An 8,441-nucleotide genomic window follows, 5' to 3' on the forward strand; every position below is an offset into this window, starting at 1 on the left:
AATAAAAATTAAAAGAAAAAGAAGAAGAAGAAAAATAATGGAAAAATGAAACGAAAAAAAATATGAATGAAAAAATTGGTAGAAAAATAAAAAGAAAAAAGAAAAAATAGAAGAAAAAAAGCTTATATGTGTTAAAAAAAGAAAAAAAATGGAAGGAGAAAATAATAAATACAAAATTAAAGAAAAAATAAAAAGAAAAAATGAAAAAAAAGAAAGAAAGAAAACTGAAAAAATATGAAAAAAATATATAAATGAAAGAAGAAGAAGAATGGAAAGAAAAATGCCATATTTTTTCATATTGATAGTATAAATGCCATAATTTTGAAAAACTCTCATTAAGATATGAATAATGATACGTGCACCAGAATATTATACTAACTGACGTGACATTATTTTTTTTAAAAAGGTAGCTCTAGTTCTCTCTAAAATAAATTTGTTTGGTTTAATAAAACTGTCAGATCAGTTGTTGTAATATTTTAGTGCATAAAGTTTATAATTGTATTTACAAAATTCAAAAATAAAAATTTTACTTTGCCATTTAAAACTCACCTTTCATATCCTTTCATTTAAAAAAAGGACATCTAAACAATGCAGAAAATAAGATATTATAAACACGTTTTTCTTTGTAACTTAGTATAGGGAAGAATCTCCATCAACGTTAGTCTATTTTCCATCACATGATTTTCAACACTCCTATCCATTCTTCTTTATCCACCAACTTCGCATTTTGGCATTTTCTCTCCATGCCCCCAGCAATTTTCTCAGGAAAATGGCCACAGAGAAACTAGTCTCTGCTTTCAGTTTTCTGGTCTTTCTAGTCCTAGATTTTCTTGACACTGTCCTCTGTTTAGTTCACAGATGCATTGATGAGTTGTTCGAAGGGCAGGTCACATTGTGCCACTGCCGAAGCAGAGAGGATCAAAAGCAGGGGAGTGGCAATGCCATGGAAGATGGTGGTGAGCTCTCTGAGACTTTGTTTGAGTGGAAAAACATTTTCCGGAAAATGGGTTTTCATAGATTCTCGAGAAAATGGAAGAATGGTTAAGAGAAAAGTGATAGAAGCCAAATGTTTTTCAGTTCCAGGTGGTCTCACTGTGGATGTGAGTCCTGTCTTTCATGGATGAGTAATGTTAATGGTGGTGGTGACTATAATCTTTATGTTTGAATTAGATAGCCTTCTCAACAAGGTAACTTTTAATCTACAAAAGTTCCTATTTTTATCCGATTGTTTGTTCTACTGGCTTGGAAAGTTGTGTTCTTTTACACTAAACTTGCATATTTTTTTAAGTTTATATAAAGTTCAACTTAAAACTAATCATATATTAATGATACCACTTCTTAAATCTAACCATGTTAAATTTATTTTTAATGGCTTAGGATTTGTGTTTACAAGTGATCTTATTTTTTTAGCTTGATTTGAGGGTAATTTTGCCCTTTTAAACACTTGAGTTTCACATTGTCTTAATCTAAACTCCTCTAAATCTACTCCCACAAACTCAAACCTTATATCAAACACTCTAAAAGGTAAACTACATGAAATAGACCCAAAAGTGGTAGCTCAAATGATCGGACACGAGGTTTGTTTTACGACATTTAAAGTTCGAGTCCATTCTAGATACCTAGATTGCAATTGCTACAACTTTCTAGTTCTCCAATATTGTAGGGTTAGACGAAGAGCCTAGTTTCAAAAAAGAAAGATTTGAGATGGTTAGAAGAATTAGTAGCAGTAATTAGACATGTAGTTTGTTCTTTCAAGATGTGAGGTTCAAGTTTTTACTAGATACCCACATAGAAATTACTACAATTTTCTAGTTCTTAAATATTGCAAGGTTGGACAGTTCAAATTACTGCAAAGTAGATTGCAGGGTTTGACAAACAAGATGTAAAATTGATGTTGTTTGACTTTCTTATTTGACAGTCTTTAGCCAACAAAATCTTTCTTTCTTTTGTAGAGAAATGCCATTGCAATTAATATTTTGGTTCATGTCAGTTATGTTAGTTGGCTTATTGGTTCTCTGAGGTGTTAAAACCTAAGAGAGGAGTGATCTTGACGAGGGAATATCTCTGTTTTGTATGACTGTTGAGAGTAGGGTCGACCTGATGTTTTTGGGACCAAATACAAAATATGATATTTTTAAATAATCATATATAAAGTGGTATTTTCTATTTAATTTAGAGACCATTTATATAGGGAAAAAAATTATAATTTTTCTAAAATTTGAGACTTTTTTAACTAGAGTTCCTAGGTAGAGGTATGGTTAGCCCCTGCTTAGGGTCAAGCCTGCTGAGAGTTGACTTTTTGTACTGAGAATACAAGTGAGATTGTTATAATCCGAGTGTGTAACTTTCATCATTGTTAGTGGATTTGACTAGGGAGGTACACAACATCGAGAATTGTTTTTAATCTTTATGGTGTTTTTGAATATCAGCCTATCTTTCCTTCATAATTTGGATCCAGAAGGGTGCTTGAAGAGCTTGCCAAAAGGAAAATATGGCCACCATTATTGTTTGGCTCAGCTGTTATTTCATGGTACGAGCACATTGGTCGAACAATTTTCCTACTTGTATGTCGATTCCACAAGGCATGGGAGAAACTATTGAAGCTACTTCTAAGGAGAGAGTAAGACAGATATGACTAAGTCTAATACTCACCAAAAAAAAAAAACCATAAGAAACTTAAAATTATTCTTGGTTTTGTTATAGCTCTTTTCTTTTCCAGGGACCTACATTTCACGATTATGAACTTGGATAGACACACACACCACTCGGCTTGGCATTCCATGCACAATGTCTTCTTATATGGAGGAAATAAGTTAATGGAAAGGTATTTGAGAGTTTTGAGTGAGGCCAAGGTGAAGATTTATGTGGTTCATGGAGATCAAGACTAGGTTATCCCTGTTGAGTGTAGTAACAACATCAAGAGAAAAGCTCTAATGGTAAGAAGCATGATGTTCCATCTCAAAACCAATTGGTGATGAGTGGAGTAACTCATGCTCTTATAAATGGTATGATGATCCCACACACTTTCCATATAGGATTCTATTCTCTAACATCCCCCTAAAGATAGTGGCTAATTTTGCTCACCAATCTTGGGCGGCTCGATCGTTAGTGGCTCTTTTTGGCTCACTATCCCCGAATCACAATGACTCTTTTTGGCTCTCTTATTTTGGACCAGTTTTGGATTTGGATCGTGTTTTACTCATTAGAGTTTTATTGGCTCATGAGACCATGTTAGAATTTGGAAAGTGGTCTAGAAGTAGGATGTGTTTTACTCATTAGAGTTTTCTTTGGCTCATGATACCATATTAGAATTTGGAAAGTAGTCTAGAAGTAGGATGTGGTGCATGGTAAGAAGTATGAAGTTCCATCTCAAAACCAATTGGTGATTAGTGGAGTAACTCATGCTCTTATAAATGGTATGATGATACACATATGTTCCATGTGAGATTCTATTATCTAATAGGTGCCAATCTGTTAAGGAGTCATTTAAGTGTTAGTTAGTTCTGTTAATTGTGTTTGTTATTTTCTGTTAGAGGTTGTTACTCAACAACCTTTCTTGTATTGGATAACACATGTTAGTCTTAACATACACATAATACTCTGTAATTTCTTTCAGTGAATCAATGAGAATTACAATTCATTTTCTTTCAAAATCTTTTCCTTAATATGGTATCAGACCCTTTTCTTTTGTGAGCTATGGAGCAAACTTCAGGGGCCGTCAATGGCGGCTCTCTTCGTCCCAATCTTCTTCCCAAACCCTCTCCGGTCACTTTTTCTCATTCCTTATCTGTAAGACTTGATGAACATAATTACCTTCCCTGGAAGCATCAAGTTTTTGCTGCCATTAAAGGCAGCAGGCTACAACGATTTCTTGATCCTCTTCTCACACCACCGATGTATCTTTCTGAGCAGGATCGTGTAGCTCAAAGAGTCAATCCTGAATATGATGATTGGGATCAGCAAGATAGCATTCTCGTCTCTTGGCTTCTTTCTTCGATGTCTGAAAATATCCTTACTCGCATGGTGGGATGTAACACTGCAGCTTAGATCTGGCTTTCTCTGCAAGAACACTTCACAGCTCTCAATCGCGCTAACATCGGTCAGTACAAAACTCTCCTTCGCAATACTCGTATGAAGGGCTCCTTGGGTGATTATCTTCTCAAAATTAAGAGTCTTGTCGACACTCTTGCCTCCATTGGCCATATTCTATCTGCTCAAGATCACATTGAGGCTATATTCAATGGTTTATCGCGTGATTACGAAGTGTTCATCACCTCTGTTAATACAATAACAGATGCTTATACGGTTGCCGAGATTGAAGCACTTCTCATGGCTCAATAAGTGCGAATAGACAAAGGTTCAAAAGAATTGGACATCAAGAGTGAAGCTAATTTAGCCAGACTACCTCCTGGCTATCATGGCAATCCTTATAGTGGTCCCTCGACTGGTCCCCCACGTGTCTCGTACAACCCCTCTTTGGCTTATCCACCTGGCTTTGGACCACATCCTCCACGATCTGCTCCACCTGGTGCCTCACGTGGTCAGTCCAATGGTCCCAATCCTGGTACCTCTTCCACCGGCCGTGGCCAATTCAATCCTTGGGGCCAAAAACCCCAATGTCAGCTGTGTAATAAATTGGGCCATACTGTAAAGCAGTGCTTTTATCATTTTGACAAATCATTCACTGGTCCTGAGTGTTTTCAACAATTCCCAGGTAGTGATAACATAGCTAAAATGCAAGCCCTTTATGCTTCCCCTGACACTATTGCAGATTCAAGTTGGTACCCCGATTCAGGAGCTACAAATCATCTAACACCAGATGCCTCTAATCTCTTTCACAGCCTTGAATACAATGGTGAACAGCAGATTCACATGGGAAATGGTACAAGTTTGCCTATCTACCATATTGGTCATTCTTTTTTTAACTCCCCCATTGATTCCAAACAGCTTGTTTTAAACAATCTCCTTCATGTTCCTAATATCACCAAGAATCTCCTTAGTGTGTCTCAATTTGCTCTGGATAATAATGTTTTCTTTGAATTTCACCCTTTTCAATGTTTTGTCAAAGATCAGGAAACTTTGAGGACTTTACTTGTTGGGAATCTTGATCATGGCCTATACAAGTTCAATTCATTACAGCTTGGCTCTCTCCCCTCTCTTCAACACAATCAAGCCTCCATGCCCTCCTCCAGTGTCAATGTTCAGTCTATGTCTTAATGTAATAATCTTGTTTTGTCTAAATAGTCAAAAGATTTCATTCTATGGCACAACAAGCTTGGTCACCCTGCTGCCAAAATTGTAAAGACTACATTGCAATCCTGTAACATTGACATTCATATTAATAGAAATACTACAATTTTTCCTGATCTATGTTCTGCTTGTTGCTTGGGTAAAGTTCATAAGCTTCCTTTTCCGAAATCCACAACTAAATACACTGAACCACTTCAACTCTTGCACTCTGATTTGTGGGGTCCTGCCCTCATACCTCTCTAGTGGTTATAAATATTATATCAGTTTCATAGATGCCTTCTCTAGGCACACCTGGATTTGCATGCTTAGAACTAAAGATGAAGCTCTTCCCACCTTTACCAGTTTTAAGGCACAAGCATAATTGCAACTTGGCTTCAAAATTAAAGCTATTCAGTCTGATTAGGGTGGGGAATATCGTTCATTCACTAATATTTTGAGCCAATGTGGAGTAATTCATAAAATAAGCTGTCCTCACACCCATGAACAAAATGGTGTGGCTGAGCGTAAGCACAGACACATCATTGAGAGTGCCCTTACACTTTTAGCTCAAGCCTCTCTTCCCCTCAAGTATTGGGATGAAGCTTGTAGAACAGCTGTCTTTCTCATAAACAGAATGCCTACTCCTCAACTCAATTACATTTCCCCACTTGAGGTCTTATTCAACACTAAACTTGACTATAAATCTCTTAGGGTCTTTGGTTGCTTGTGTTATCCAAACTTAAGGCCTTATAACAGATTCAAACTACAATACAGATCTCAACCATGTGTTTTTCTTGGCTATAGTCTCTCTCACAAAGGCTATAAATGCCTTGCCAAGGATGGAAGGCTTTATATTTCCCGAGATGTGTTATTTGATGAACATATTTTCCCATATTCAGAGGCTGCACTTCAAGCAAAATCCCATATTTTTCCACCTGTTTCTCTTCCTTCTGATGCTCATCCTGTACTCCAATCAGTCTCACCTTCCTTTGCTCCATCAGCTCCTTCACTAGATCCTGTTCCTTTATCTCGATTGGTGTCCATCCAGTCTATTCCTTCATGTTCTCAACAGGTCCCTCACATCATCTCTCCTCCTTCCTCTCCTCCAGAAATTTCATATCTTCTCTCCATCCCTCCTGAACATTCTGACTTCATTCATATGGCAAATAATCCTATACTGTCTTCTCTCAATCCAGATTCTGAGACCCAAGCTCCATCAGTTTTTGACCTTTGTGATATACAAAATACTGCTACTACTGTTGTTGATGTGTTACAGGTACCACCTTTGTCTCCTGCTGCTCTCATCAATAATCATGCTATGCAAACTAGAGCCAAGTTTGGCATCCGCAAGCCTAAAGTTCTCACTGCCTCTCTTGCACCTCCCTCTCTTAAAGAAGCTCTCAGGATCTCCCATTGGTTTCAAGCTATGCAATCTGAGAATCATGCTCTGAAGAAAAATAAGACATGGATATTGGTTGATCTCCCTAAAAACCGCACTCCTATTGGCTGCAAATGGGTGTTTCGGGTCAAAGAAAATCCTGATGGTTCTATTTCAAGGTACAAAGCAAGATTGGTAGCTAAAGGATATCACCAAAAGGCTGGTTTTGATTTTAATGAGACTTTCAGTCCAGTGGTTAAACCTCTCACTATAAGAGTTATTCTCACACTTGCTCTTACAAAAGGGTGGAAAATAAGGCAGCTGGATGTAGATAATGCATTCTTAAATGGGGATCTGTATGAGGAAATTTATATGGTTCAACCACCTGGCTTCATTGATAATGAGTTTCCCAACAAGGTATGCAAGCTCAACAAAGATTTATATGGGCTCAAACAAGCCCCAAGGGCCTGGTTTGAAAAAGTGTCTACTGCTCTCTCTATTTTTGGTTTTGTCTCAGCCAAAACAGATCAGTCTCTCTTTGTTCGAGCTCAACCAGACAGTTGCATCTATGTGCTTGTTTATGTTGATGACATTTTGGTCATAGGTAGCAATGACAATGATGTTTCAGCTCTCATCACTCAGTTAAGCACCACATTTGCCTTTAAAGATCTCAACACTGTCATCTATTTCCTTGGAATTCAAGTTCTCAGTACACCAGATGGAGTTCTGCTTTCTCAGAAGAAATATTTGCAAGATCTTATCTACAAAGCTCAACTTCAGGGGGCCAAAACTCAAAGCACACCAATGAATAGTGGGCTCAGACTGTCCAATTTTGGAAGTGATCCTGTTGAAGATGCCACTCTTTACAGGTCACTTGTGGGAGCCTTGCAATATGCAACTATAACTAGACCTGACATTACCCTTAGTGTAAATAAGGTTTGTCAATTTATGCACAATCCTTTACAGTCTCACTGGGTGGCTGTTAAAAGAATCATCAGATATCTTGCTGGAACATTGGACTATGGACTTCATCTTAAACCAGTCTCTAACTTCAATCTTACAGCCTTTTGTGATGTTAACTGGGCCTCGGACCCTGATGATAGGAGGTCTACAATTGGTTTTTGCATCTTTTTAGGTGAAAATCTCATAGCTTGGAAATCCAAAAAGCAAAGCACCGTCTCTAGGTCCTCAACAGAAGCCGAATTTCGAAGCCTGGCTGATGTAGTTTCTGAAGTTACTTGGGTTCAATCCTTGCTGCATGAGCTGCATTTCAAGTAAACTATTGTCCCATGCATCTGGTGTGATATTCTCAGTTCAGTTATGCTTGCAGCAAATCCAATTCTTTATGCTCATACGAAACACATTGAGATAGATCTTTATTTCGTTCGAGACAAGGTGCTTTCCAAACAGATTCAAGTTCAGCATGTTCCTGCTTCAGCACAATTAGCAGATTGCCTCACCAAACCAATTTCTAACTCCAGATTTGCTATTATTCGAGACAAACTGTCTGTGGTTTCTCACCCCACTCAGTTTGAGGGGGCCTGTTAAGGAGTCATTTAAGTGTTAGTTAGTTCTGTTAATTGTGTTTGTTATTTTCTGCTAGAGGTTGTTACTCAATAACCTTTCTTGTATTGGCTAACACTCGTTAGCCTTAACATACATATAATACTCTGTAATTTCTTTCAGTGAATCAATGAGAATTACAATTCATTTTCTTTCAAAATCTTTTCCTTAATACAATCATAGCACTATAGTCGTTGCTAGAGAGAAAGAGTTCACTAGAAATCTTGAACGTATACAGGCTTCACAACCTTCACTTGATGCTCATGGCTGA

The 8,441-nt window shown here is 37.4% G+C and overlaps 1 pseudogene; it reads left to right on the forward strand.

Moving 5' to 3' along the window:
- The first annotated feature begins 641 nt into the window (after positions 1–641).
- Positions 642–8,441, forward strand: LOC133825812 (probable lysophospholipase BODYGUARD 4; annotated as a pseudogene).

This window comes from Humulus lupulus, chromosome 3, assembly GCF_963169125.1.
Source record: "Humulus lupulus chromosome 3, drHumLupu1.1, whole genome shotgun sequence".
In the NCBI taxonomy this organism is placed as follows: domain Eukaryota; kingdom Viridiplantae; phylum Streptophyta; class Magnoliopsida; order Rosales; family Cannabaceae; genus Humulus; species Humulus lupulus.